The sequence below is a fragment of the Vipera berus genome (assembly GCF_964194415.1).
Source record: "Vipera berus genome assembly, chromosome: 2".
In the NCBI taxonomy this organism is placed as follows: Eukaryota; Metazoa; Chordata; class Lepidosauria; order Squamata; family Viperidae; genus Vipera; species Vipera berus.
Genome location: NC_138203.1, coordinates 250,926,876 through 250,941,399, shown reverse-complemented (window position 1 = coordinate 250,941,399; position 14,524 = coordinate 250,926,876). Strand labels below are relative to the sequence as shown.

At 35.1% G+C, this 14,524-nt stretch overlaps 1 protein-coding gene across 18 annotated transcripts in view; it reads right to left on the bottom strand.

Moving 5' to 3' along the window:
- The window catches only part of FOXP1 (forkhead box P1), a 678,799-nt gene that overhangs the window by 353,498 nt on the left and 310,777 nt on the right, over positions 1–14,524 (bottom strand). For all 18 annotated transcript variants that reach the window (XM_081321542.1, XM_081321526.1, XM_081321537.1 and 15 more), the window contains one exon: positions 12,104–12,168. The gene's annotated coding sequence lies outside the window, so the exon portion shown is untranslated. The remainder of the gene's footprint in view (positions 1–12,103; positions 12,169–14,524) is intronic.

Below are 14,524 nucleotides of genomic sequence, written 5' to 3'. Positions count from 1 at the left end.
CAACACTGAACCTGCCATAGTACTAGTGGAGATTTGTTTTTTTTATTATGACACTGTACTATCTGAATACAGTGAAACTTATGGATCAAAGGAGGCATATGTCAAATATAAAATAATTATGTTTGCTATACACGTAATAACAAATATTTTTAAATGGGTGGCATACCTCATAAAGAAATTGTCACTCACACAGGCCAGTTTTTACACTGAGTTTATGCACCTATCAAATATCAGGTAAATGTAAGTGAAATTTAAGAGAGGAAACAAGTAGCCATTTTTGCCTTCTAGTCTCTAGTCTAGATAAAAAAGTTAAGTAACTCTCCTATCTGTGATCCTACTTTCTGTTCAGACTGATGCCAAACAAAGCAATTGTTGCAATATTTTACTTACATCTCATTACTTCTTTGTTTAAAAAAATGTGTTGTGGATGAGTAAGTCATAGGACCACTACACTATTGGGGGAAAAATACCATGAAATGCTGAATTAACCCTGATAAGGAGACTTAGGATTTCGAGCCTGAAAGAAACTCCTGCGGTAGAAGGTGACACATGATCTAAAAAAAAATTGTGATGAAAAAATAGTATGCTTTGATGGGTGAACAGTGTTCTACAGCTATAGGAGAACCATAATCACATGCCAAATATTCCTTAGCCAAACATGCATTAAACATAACGTTTTACATTTGTGAAACTATTTTCTGACAAACAGCAACAAAAGTCTAAAATTGCAGCTTGGTGTTCTCATGCCACTATATCTGGATCAGTATCAACATACATAAAAATGTCCTCTATTTTATGTTAACAAACTTTGAAGAAGACATGAAAAAAGGCCAAAAGTAAACAGAATAAATATGACCTCTTAGCAAATAAATAAACTATCTTGAATCAAATAATAGTATTGAAGAATGTATGTCCACAATCACTCACTTATGGTTTAGTACAATGTGCATGCCCGGGTGTACATTATTATAACTTGACATTTGAAATTATGTTGGACTGCCATGCCTTTTTAATAACTTTTTAATATGATATAAATTTTCTTGGAAACTACCTTTGTTAATACAGACTAAGTGAACAAACTTAACATTCCATTCCATTTTACAATAAAAGATTACAGCTGTGAAATGATTCAGATTTGATTCTAAAAAAGGTACTTTGGATCATGCAGGATCATGAACACAGCACTTGTCAGACATTCTTTAAAGCAGCTTTATCTTTTCCAGAGACCCTATGAAAGGCATTTACAACATGATTAACAAGTGTCTTTTATTCTAAGAATTTTCCAAGTTTCAATTCTTAATGTGAAAGGTCCAACAAGTTTTTAAATAACACTAAAAATATGGGTTTAAGATACTCTGTTTTGTAGAAAAGATAAGTTAAATGAAAACCAATACAAATAAACTGAATTATAATCTTTGATAAAATTGAGTCAATTATACAAGTTGTTAACAATATATAAATTTAACAAAAAATTACATATTTTTGGTCAATTCGTCAATAATAATACAGAAAATACATGAAAAAGAATTCAGATTTTTTTTTCTTTAATCCTTTAAATCCTTAATCTAGGATTTATTCCACAAACTAATTTCTTTTGTTTCAAGTTTATCAAAAACAGACAGAAGCCCCCCAAACAATAGACAAATCTATTTCTATAAGCTAAATAAATAAACTTAGAATGGCTATTCAAAAACTAACAACAAAACAGAATTCACACAAACAGACACAAAGACAGAAATATAGTTTCATAGAAGCCTTTAGTAATTTAAAAAGTCAATATAAAAATGCAGAACGTTGATTGTATTCAGGTCAACAAATTAATTTGTTGTAATCTTTGGCAGCGATTTTGCTAAACAACAATTTCAAATCATATTTAGCTATGATAAAACGTATATTATGCATAACTTCATAGAATCTTTCTTATGTGATTTTTTTCCTCCATTAAATTTTTTTAAAGGTTCAAATAACCACTATCACACCAGTACTTTTTCATCAATAATGAACAAATTTAGTGACATATTTTTGTAGTTCTTTTCAGTGTCTTTATGTGCAAGCAATCAAAGATTTAAATATTTATTGAATTTGTTACATGAAATTAGAATCTTGTTATATATGAAGACTTTTAACAGTGTTGTTAAACATGTTGTTTTTTCCCTAGAAACTTGACTTTACTGTTTTTACTTTGAAGACAGATCAGTAAAGAAATAACTCAGAATGCATGGATTTAATTTTCATAGGCCTGATATAGTCAATAATACTAATTTTTAGCTCTGGTTTCATTGGAAAAAAAACATGCAGTAAATCGTTCCATCTGTTGAACTACGTAAGACTTAACATTATTCAAATTTGGGTGGCTGGTAGATACTTTTAAATAATTATTTTGGAATGGAGAGGGGGAAGAGAAGGAATTTACTAAAATAATATTTCAAATTTAGAAATAACTTGAAGAAAATGCTTCTTTACTCTTTTTATACTGAAGATCAGTTTTCTTTTATACAATCAGAAGATTTAGTGGCATCAAATGGTTATTATAAGCATCTAAAGAACGACAATGCTACTTTAATGAACAATCAGTAATACACAAATAGGGTTCATCATAAACAAGGCAATCAAAGCTATTGAACTTAAACTCAACTGCCCAGATTTAACTTTCTAATATCAATAGCATCACTTAAATTAGATTCACTCATCTTTTCCATTACAATTATCTACTCCTGTAGGTTTAGTGCCTATTCTCTACACAGGATGAAAGTTAGCCAGTAAATTTCCAGCCCTAATACAAATTATTAAGTGCTATATAAAGTATGTGATATTTTTCTTTTCGGAAAAAAGCATGAGGGCAATTCTATTCTCAATCAATTCAAGATGGAAATATTGATATAGTAGTTACTAAGAGTTAAGTACTGGATTCTGAGGAATTCTACATTCTAAATTTAACATTATTTGGACCAATCAGAGTTGAATCAGACTTCCAAAATTACGAGAAACAACTTGAATTTTCAGAAGAATTGGAGAAAAATACAGAGCTTCTCAGTACTATTGAAAGAAAGACGCTGTGTCCAAAAAAAACCCAGAAAATGCCGCCCCCCAAAAAAAAGACATTCAAAAGAGACAGTTTACAAAGTGCTGGGGGCCTAAGGCAGGGGTAGGCAACCTCGGCTCTTTTATGACTCATGGACTTCAACTCCCAGAATTCCTGAGCCAGCTGGCTCAGGAATTCTGGGAGTTGAAGTCCATGAGTCATAAAAGAGCCGAGGTTGCCTACCCCTGGCCTAAGGGAATGTGCTAATAACTAGGAAACTGTTTTTCAGCATTTGAACAATTGTCCTTGAGGACACGACTATGTTCACATTTTGAGAAGGGACTCCTCCTCTGCATCAGTGCACTCTATGAAGGGCCCCTTTCAAATGCTTTGCACAGCTCTAAAAACAGCATTTGCCTGGAAAGAGATAAAAAGAGAAGTGGTTTAAAGATCCACAGGAAGTGATTCACCAGTGGTACTCCAATCACAGCACTTGAGGGTGGGATTCTCATGCTAATAAAGTCATGGGGACTTTTCTTTTTTTAAAAAAAAAGAAATTGAAAGGAGCACAGCTCTAAAACACCTACACTTGACCTTCTATAATTAGGCAGGACCTCCTATAGCAACTGCACTTTGCATAGACATTACATGGGCAAGCATGGGGGAAAAACCTCGGCATCTATCAATATGAAAGTTGGTTTAATCTCTATAGGAGAGATTAAATATTCTATGAATTTCATCAAATTGCATCAAAAAAGGAAGGGACAAGAAAAATCAAAATTAAAAGATTAGCTCCAAAATTAGGGGTCCTTGGTGCTCTTTGAGCTTGGTTGTTTTCTTGAAGACATTTCATTAACCAAATTAGGTAACATCATCAATGCTGATGATGTTACCTAGTTTGGGTAATGAAACATCTGCAAGTAAACAACTAAGCTCAGAGAGCATCAAAGACCCTTCATTTCAACCTGAGCTGCAAATATTCTCCTTTATTGGTAGGTCCAAAATCTATTTATTGTTCTGCCATGCTGCCCAAGGGATGTCATAAAGCTTTTATTTATTCAATTTCAATTTCAATCAGAATTTAGTCCTCTGAATGAGTTTAATGTGATTCAGGTAATTTCCTGAAAAGATCTGAAGCAGTATTGGGTTTGAAGCACCTCTATAATTTAGTCACTTATATAAAAGCAGTTTATAACCAATGAAAATAATAAGTATTAATCATAGACTTAAAATGGTAAAAAAACCACTTTTATTTATAAAGCAAATGAGAAGGTGAAACTGTGACACTTTTATTTCAGCTTCCCTTTGCTTTGCAGCCATGTGAAGGTTGCAAAGTTACTTTTTCATCACCATCATAACTCCAGATAGTGGCTAAATGAGGAAACTACTAAATATACAACTTGTCACTATACATACAACTTTCATACAGGAAAGGACAAAGTGGTAGGTCTTTAACCAATGCTGGTAACTGTAAGGATGTCACAAATTTCAGAAGGAACATCATTGCAAAAGGAAAGGTGTAACTACTTAATACACATAGTCCTCCACTTAAAACAGTCCATCTGGAATTACAATGGCACTGAAAAAAGCGACTTATGACCATTTTTCACACTTATGATAGTTTCAGCATGGTCACATGGTCAAAATTTGGATGCTTGGCAACTGGTTCATGTTGATGATGGTTGCATGTAAATCATGTAATCACCTTTTGCAACCTTCTGGCAAGCAAAGGCATTGGGAAAATCAGATTCACTTAACAACCGTATTACTAACTTAACAACTACAATGATTCACTTAACAACTGTTTCAAGAGAAGTAAAAAATGAGGCAACATTCACTTAACAAATGTCTTGCTTAGCAACACCAATTTTGAGCTCAATTGTGGTCGTTAATCAAGGACTACCTGTAGTAGTTTATCATTAGACTGATCTGTTATTTATCTACTTTTAAACCTAATCCCTTACAAAGGTAAATGAATATTGGCTAGCAAGTATTCTTATTACTTTGGAAAGAGTTGCATTTCCTCTAAAACTTCACATTTTACTTTTCAATCAATTGTTGTCACTATGGAAAAAGTCACCTTTGATGGCTTTGAAAACCTCTTATTAGTTTAGCCTGATAGAACAACTATGAGCTCCATATGGACAAAGATAATCTTGCAGCAACCCATGCACGCTTTGGTAATATCCGATTTGAATTACCATGGTGTGTTACAAAATACTTCGTGAACTTGTTCCTTCCGTATCCACTGACTACTCTGTTAGGTTTGTTCTCCCCCACCCAACACATAATGAAACTCCTCAAGTACCTGAGTTAAGATACTTCCCATCTCATTTTGATGCTGACTAGTATTTTTCTTCATCTGTGGTCTTTCTTGTGGTTCACTACTGTTCAACATCTTGCTGTGCTTTTTCTTGTTTTTCTTGATCACTGTTTTTTATCATTCTTGTTTTCCATTTATATTTTAAATTTGTTATATTATTGCCTAGTGAATTTCCTATAGCTGCAAGCAAACAAGCGATATCCACATACCATTTCCTGAACATTCATATTTAATGCTGTGGTGTAAAACTAACATTCTAAAAATCAGATACATCTAGAAAAGACCAAATTTTCCTCAACTTTGTGAATTCCAAATAACTTTTATTACAGCTCTCTTATTCCCACATTATATGAAAACTGGAGTAATAATGAAGTAATATAAGCAATGTAATCTAAATTATTTTGCGAACATCTGGCTGTAGAAACAGAATAAGGAAAATACAAAATTGGTGTAATGTAGATTTAAAAAATTGCACAGAACGCATTTAAATGGTAAGATTCCGATACATCCAGAAGTCAATTCTATTTATCACTGAAAAAAGCACACTTTAAAAAAATGCATTCTGGAATCTTATTTCATACTGCTAGTTTGTAGTGTCTTGTGAAATTTAAAATTAAAATATAAAATTCCATACATGTTAAGTATGAAAAGCCAGAAAATTGGAATAATGACAAAAATAATTCCATATTAGTTATATTTAAATATATGGTGAACATCTATCCACTTTCATGGTTTTGCTTCTAGATAAACTATACATAGTTCTCAACTTATAACAGTTCGCTTAGTGACAACACTTAGGTCTCTTAGTTACAACAGCACTGAGAAAAGTGACTTATGACCATTTTTCACACTTAACAACTGTTGCAGCACCCCCACGGTCATGTGATTTACATTCAGATTTATTTTTTTTTTTATTTTAATTCCATTTATATCCCGCCCTTCTCCGAAGACTCAGGGCGGCTTACAAGCTTAGCAGTAGCCTTCATTCTATGTATATGCCTGCTTATTAGGGCTTTCACACACACCCCAAGCGGCATTATTACAAAGTCAGCTTAATTGCCCCCAACAATCTGGGTCCTCATTTTACCTACCTCGGAAGGATGGAAGGCTGAGTCAACCTTGAGCCTGGTGGGACTCGAACCTGCACTAATTGCAGGCAGCTGGTGTTACTTAAGGAGGCATTAGCCCACTGCTCCACCAAGGCTCTTGACAACTGACGCCCATTTATGACAGTTGCAGTGTCCCATGGTCCTGTGTTTTGTTTTGGGGTTTTTTGGTGACCTTCTGACAACCAAAGTCAATGGGGAAGCCAGTTTCAATTAACAACCATGTGACTAATTTAACAACTGCAGTGATTCAACTTAACAAATGTGGCAAGAAAAGTGATAAAATGGGGCAAAACAAATTTCTCACTTGGCAACATAAATTTTGGGCTCAATTGTGCTCGAAAGTGGAGGATTACCTCTATAGAGAAGCTTGTTATATGCAGGACAAATTCACTCATTGTATATAACAAACTCCTACACAAATATAACTCTTAAAAAGATGAGTTTCTACACAGGCTTCATAGTGTTTCCATCCCAAAATACATAAAAAATATTGCAAAAAACCCCTCAAGAACTACCTTAACAGAGTATTTATTTCCTTAGCAGCATCCATACATTTCCTGCCAAATGGGCTCGAATCTTCCGCTTCTAACTGAATCAATCATTGCAACAATGAACTTCACTGTGGCTTTATGCATCCAACTGAAGTGAACAAAGAATATGTGTATGAAAGACTGACTATGTGCCATCAATTTGGCAGACCTTCATTGGGATGATCAGTCCCAGCTTGCTCTTTAATCTGTCAATAGTACACCCGTTACCACTAAAACAAAGTCCATTCTTCATATTAGTGGAGGTCTCCTTTTCTTTCTTTACACCTTTCCAGCATGAATTTTTTGTAGAACATAGGCAAAATAAGATAATTTGAATTGTTATTTTTGCTTCAAGTGACTATTCGGGATAGATTTATTCTATTGTTCATTTCTTCATTTTCTTGGTTATCTATGATATTCTCACGAGTCTTCACTACTGCAGTGTCTCCACTGTCAGTTCTAAGACTGATGGTTGTACATGTTGTCATTAATTTGGTCTTATTTATATTTAATCTTAATATTTTTCTCACTGTGCTCCTTGATTTTCATTAAAGGTAAAGGTAAAGGCTCCCCTGCACATGCGTGCTAGTCGTTTCCAACTCTAGGGGCCAGTGCTCATCTCCGTTTCAAAGCCGAAGAGCCAGCGCTTGACCGAGGATGTCTCCGTGGTCATGTGGCCGGCATGACTAGACGCCAAAGGCACACGGAATGCTGTTACCTTCCCACCGTAGTGGTCCCTATTTCTCTACTTGCATTTTTACGTGCTTTCGAACTGCTAGGTTGGCAGAAGCTGGGACGAGTAACAGGCGCTCACTCTGCTACGCAGCACTCAGGATTCGACCCATCAAACTGCCGACCTTCTGATCGACAAGCTCAGCGTCCTAACCCACTGAGCCACCTCGTCCCTTGATTTTCATTACTACAGCATAATTGTAAAAACAATGGACTAAGATTAAAAACAGATGGAGGTTTCCACCACTTCGGTGTCTTCAATATCAATCCATGAAACTGGTTGCCGTACCTGTTCTCATTAGATGACTCTTAATCTTAGTTTCAGTTTTTTTCTCCGCTTTTTGACCTGTGTTACTGGAGCGTACAGATCATTTCAACTATCAGAGTAAGATCATCATCGTAGGATAGGTTATTGAGGTTTCTTCTCCAATTTTAAAACCATCTTCCTTTAACCTTTTTAATCAATTACTATCTGTCCATTGGGGTCCAATGGAACTTCCTTTTGACTTTTGGAAACTTCGGTTGTTTTTCCTTATCTGTTTTCATCTTAAATGTCTGCATAGATATTTGTTTGTAATATTGTTTCTGGTCTCTTCTAAAAATTCTTTGGTAAGTTTCTTCTTGTTTATTTTCATTGGCCTTAGCTTTTTTCTTTCTTCTTGGCAATTTTCAGTACGTTATAGTTAGCTTTCTTCTATGTCTTGCTCTTTGGCAGTTTCTTTTTATATTCCTCCTTAATAAATTTATTTTGATTTCATCCCTCAGTTCTAGTTCCATATGAATGAGATTCAGGGCTTCACAGTGATTCCTGATAATTCTCCTTGAAAATGATGAATGTAAGCTCAAGATCATATAGTGGACATTGGCTGGCTTTCTTCTTTTGTTTTTAGCTTGACTTGGAATTTGTTCATAAGCAGATTATCTATTCCACAACCAGCCCCTGGCTATGTCTTTGCTGTTGTAACTTTTCCTTACACCAATAATATAGTCTCTTTAAGTTGTCTGGACATCTAATGATGTCCATTTATATAGGGATTATTTTATAAACAGTGTAAATCATTGGAATGGGATAAACTTTTAAGTCTGACTCCTGCTTCATTCCTGTTTCCTACACTATATATTCCAATTAAGTTTTCCTCCTTAACACTTCCAACTTTATCTGACTGTTGCCTTGGTTGTGGTTCTTTTTCCTTATTCCTTCTGTCCATTATATCATTGTGCTGCTGCTACAAGAGGCAGCCTGAAAGGACTTGAGGGAAATGCATGAAGACAGAAATTTATATACCAATTTAATATGAGTTGCACCTCATTCTGTATTTACAATGTACCAGATTTAGTACCTGGCTTTTTCAGATGGTTGGGAGGAGAGGAAATATGTCACAAATCTAGAAAAGTTACTACATAAATCAGAAGAGGCAGCACTGATGTTGTGTAAGGCACCTTCATGTATTTATTTTCTCAGCACAGTCATGGAGCTACATCATGCTGTAGTCCCATTCTAAAGAGAATGAGACTACAGCATGATAATCTCTGTTTATACAGAGTCCTCGGCCACAAAATTGACTCCAAAATTTATATTGTTAAGTGAGGCATTTGTTAAGTGAGTTTTGCACATTTTATGACTTTTCTTGCCACAATTGTTAAGTGCAATTGTTAAGTTAACAACACGGTTGTTAACTGAAACTGGCTTCCCCACTGACTTTGCTTGTCAGAAGGTTGCCTTCTGACCCTGGGACACTGCAACTGTCATAAATATGAATCCATTGCCAAGTATCTGAATTTTAATCACGTGGCTATGGGAGATGCTACAATGGTCATCAATGTGAAAAATGGTCAAAAGTCACTTTTTTCAGTGTCATAATTTTGAACAGTCACTTAATGAACTGTTGAAATTGAGGACTACCTATACATAACTATTTTATGTGCTTTAATTGTGTGAAGGTGCTCTGAACATTCAGTGTTTACCATGCTACTATGACCCGTGCTTGGAAAAAAAGAGAAGACAGCCAGCAGCAAAGATACATCAAATTACAGTGGCAATGGGTGCCAATTAGAATACTTGAAAGACCAGGTTATTAAGAGTTTGTCATAGAGCAGGGGTGTCAAACTGCCGGCCCACAGGCCACAGCGTCACGGAGAAACCGCGCCCATCCCATTTTCGGCAATGGGAAAAAGTTCCGTGACGTCACGCAACGTCACATGACGTTGTGAGTTTGACATGCCTGTCATAGAGGAATTCAATCTATATGGTCAGTAAGAATTGATACCAGCTTGAGGGCATATACTTAATCGATAGATCAATCAATCAATCAATAATCTATGGTACTTTAGCCAAAAAAGGAACCTAAAAAGCAGGGTGAACTCACAAAAGCTAATTTGAATATCAGGTCTCAGCTGAAGTTAAGATTTTGTCAACTGTTTTTTTCTGACAGTGTTTTCCCTTTCATGCATCGAAGAAATGACACATGCTTGCATAAAGCAAGCAACTGAACTTTCCTCCATTTTGACTTCTATGTTCTGCTCTACAGTCATTTACTCAAGTTGAATCACCTAAGTTTCATAGTTAGTCAAACTTGGAAATAGTAATTCGAAGTGCAAAATGGAAACTATGAAAAATATGGTTTCTGAATATCTTATTGCATGACAACCTTTATTGTTCATTCCATAATTACTCTTGATTTTAAATATATTCCATTTATAAAATTTATCAACAATTCATATTCGATTGAAACCTGCTGAAAACCTTGATGTCACTTACCAACAATTAAATCAATCAGTACTTCAACCAGAGTGACAATGTAAACCAAAATAGGGATGATAAATTTATCATCCTTTTCCTATTATGGAAAAGTAACTGTGTGAACTCTCAGCATACCATATTATTTTGAAGAAGCAGCTCTCAAAATAACATTTTTCTCAACATAAAACTCAAGCAGTAAGCCTATATTTATTCTTTATATAAAGATATTATTTCAGATATTTTCAAAATAAATATTTCATATTATAAAAGTTATATCACAATTTTATAATTAAATTGTAGCAAATACTATATAATGTACAAATGTCTCTGATTCACGGTTGGCCTCTGTAGTAAATATAGTATAATACAATACAGTATAGTGCAGAATAGTACATATATATGCAAAATAGCATATAATAATGTAACATAAGGAGGCAACATGGTGCCCAGATGGACATATTCTTCTTTGTCTATCAAGTTCCTTATTTGCTTGCCTTTTTGTTCATTTATTTGAACAAGTTGAAGGCAAAGTATGGTGAAAAAATGTATTAAAGCCTATCATAGGGTAAGCAGTAACTTCACCAGCATTTATTCTGATAAAAAGATGTTTTCTGTATGACCACATCCACCAGAAAGCCTTTTGTAGAAAATATCCAGTATTCTCACTGACTTCCAAAGATGGCCTCTCCTGTGATATAATCTAAATTCATTAGCATTTCAGATCATATTAAGATCCAATGCAAAACAGAACAACAATAGTGCTTACTTTTAGGTAGTGTCTCCCAAAGCAAATATTTCTGCATGTGCAAAATGGAAAAAACTATAGGGTTCTTTAGACAGTGCTGATACCATTACCAAGACAAAGACCTTAATCTTTAACTATTCAAGAGGCGCACCTGCAACAAACAGGTTTTAAAGTATTCCAAAATTAGAGAGAACTAGGAATATTCTAAAGCAGGGGTGTCAAACTGCCGGCCCACGGGCCAGACGTATCACATGGAAGCCGCACCCACCCCATTGCCAGCAATGGCAAAACTGTCCTGATACGTTGCATGAGGTCACATGATGTTGCGAGTTTGACATGTCTGTTCTAAAGCATCATTAGCTTCACTCTAGTTCTCATCAAGTACTTTTAAAAATAGCTGTGAATCGCAGGAATCAACCTACTGTACCAGATTAACTTGGGATCTTAATACTCGTTGATTTAAATCAAAGCTTCTCTGACTCAAAGTTTCCTTGGATTTCAACCTTAGGCTACACTCCTATGTAAATTGGCTTGAAATGAGTAAATGGCATTTCTTTTAGGAGTACAACTCAATCATCCTACTCAATGCTTCTTCTAGTGGAAAAGACTCTGCCATCACTCATAACAAATTTAAATTTGCTTACCAGGCAAGCAAAAGTCTACATTCCACTGCATAAGTATAGTTTTAACACAATTGTAGGACAGTCTACTAATTTTGATTTTTATCATACTGGTGCTCTCAGGCTCATTTTATTCCTAGATTCAAATAGGAATTTCAGGAAATTTAAAGAATGTAGATGTCTGTGCGAGGAAGTGCTTTAATGGACAAGTAGACCAGCAAGGTAAAATGCAATAAAAACCAGGTAAGAAAAAATATGGTATTTTTTTTTTTAAAAAATTACCTTTTCAGAAGCTTCTGTCAAGCAATCTTCAGGTTCAGCAAACTCCAAAAGTCACTCTTGTTACCCTGAGGACAAAACGGATACAACAATGAGTCTGGCTGATCAGAACTAGTGGCGACACTAAAGATATTTTCATTGGCACCATTAACAAGAGCAAATGTAAACAAAATAACAAATGAATCCAACTGTGTTTAATGGTGAATGATTTTCAGAGAGAGCTAATAAAAGTTGACTGTCACAAGATAGACAGTTATCAGTACCAGCCGCTGAGAAGCTTTGTTCAGCAAACAAAACCGTCTTTGGGAGCAAAGAAAAACTCTGAAGATGAGACCCACTTTGTTCTTTAGCACAAAGTTTCCTAATCTTGCTGGCTAGCCATTTATTTTCATTTAAGGAATATATTACTCTGATTCCTTTGTTCTCACAGATACGGCTACTTTTGGGTTCATCTCTTTGTATCCATGTATCGAGTCTAATTCTTTTATCTTTTTATTCTTTCATTTTTTTATCTTTACCGGGTTTTATTTTTGTTGTTGCTTTTCTTCAACCCTCCGCAGATTATGTATTTATTATTTATTTATTATAGCTATTATTATTGCTTTGAGTTACACAACAAATTGATTATATCCCCATCCTTTTATGTAAACTATTCATTCTCTCTTATGCAAAAGGAATGTAAGCTTTTAAAAAACACAATGTTCCGCAATTTTCTAATTCTAATAAGTCAAACACTATTTTTTGCCACAAAGATAAACTAATAATGGTACCTTGACTTCAATCAGGAGAAGGTATTTGACAGACAATACTAATTTCAGGTACAAATTTATTTTTTATAAAAATCAAGGGGTTTAATCTGGTTACTGTACAATTGTTTCAATTCAGAACACTTGAACAAGAGCCACTCTATAAGTTCACTGAAAATATATCTAATACGATGTAAGCTGACTTCCTCTTGCCTGACAGAATTTCCTTGCTTGGCCTCCTCTAATAATACTTGCACATTATAATACCTGCATATTATCACCTTCTCCTTGGTATCTCCTTCATACCCCACCTTTTTAGTACAAAGCTTTGTTTTGCCTCTTTTAATTAGATAACAGGAATAAGGATATGCAACTGACCGATAGTAAATGTATGTAAAAGTGTATCTTAGTTTACTCAAACTAGATACACTTTTAATAACTGGACAATTACATAATGCAATAAGAAGTAGAATTGCAAATCATTCAGGTCTGTAGATTAAAACTTAAAGTTCTTGATTTGAACATAGAACATAATTGCTAGTTAATACAATCCTTATATTGGGCACCTTTTAGTAGTGAATGAATGAACCTTTATTGTCAAAGTACAACCATGTATACTGTACATTGAGATTGGCTGAGCCTCCCTTCGTGCCCCCCCACACACAACTCACAGTGACTGTGGCTACCTTTTGAAATGATTGTAGCTTCCACATACTCCTACAAGCAGGGTCCTATATACTGTAGTAATCTTTATATGATGTGACTTAGGTATGACTAACTGTTACCAGATCAAACTTACTCAGAAACTGGAAAACCCGACATAGCTTGCAAAAGCACCGTTACGTTCTAGAAAACAACCCACTAATGAGGCAACATAAAAAAGGATTGCAGTAATAGTTTCCTTGGACTTATGGATGGGAGAGGATTGGGGTCAAATAGCAATCACTGTTTCATGGCTCTTCATAAGAAAGCTTTAGAGAAGTTTCCTGAACAGTTTTCAGTATAAAACAACAGAAGGGAGAAATGTAAAATAGAGCATCAAAGCCAATGGTCATAGTGTTAAAAATTGGTTTCCTCAAGAATATCCTTCTAGCCAACACTGAACAACAAATATTGTAACCATCACAGGATTACAACGCTCCTGAAGCCTAATCCCAGCAAACAGTTCAGAAGGATAACTTCATAAATTGTTTCAAAAGCTACTGGACTAACAACAACAACAATAAAGTTGGAAGTTACCTTGGAGGTCATTTAGTCCAACCCCCTGCTCAGGCAGGAAACCCTATACCATTTCAGACAAATGGCTATCTAGTCTTCTTAAAAACTTGTTGAGCAATCACAGCTTCCGGAGGCAGTCTGTTCCACTGATTAATTGTTCTGGCAGAAAATTTCTCCTTAGTTCTAGGTTGCTTCTCTCTTTGGTTAGTTTCCATCCATTGCTTGTCCTGTCTTCAGGTGCTTTGGAGAATAGCTTGACTCCCTCTTCCTTGTGGCAACCCCTGAGATATTGGAACACTGCTATCATGTCACCCCTAGTCCTTCTCTTCATTAAACTAGACATACCCAATTCCAGCAACCGTTCCTTATATGTTTTAGCCTCCACTCCCCTGATCATCTCTGTTGCTCCTCTGTACTCTTTCTAGAGCAGACATGTCAAGCTCGCAACATCACATGACAT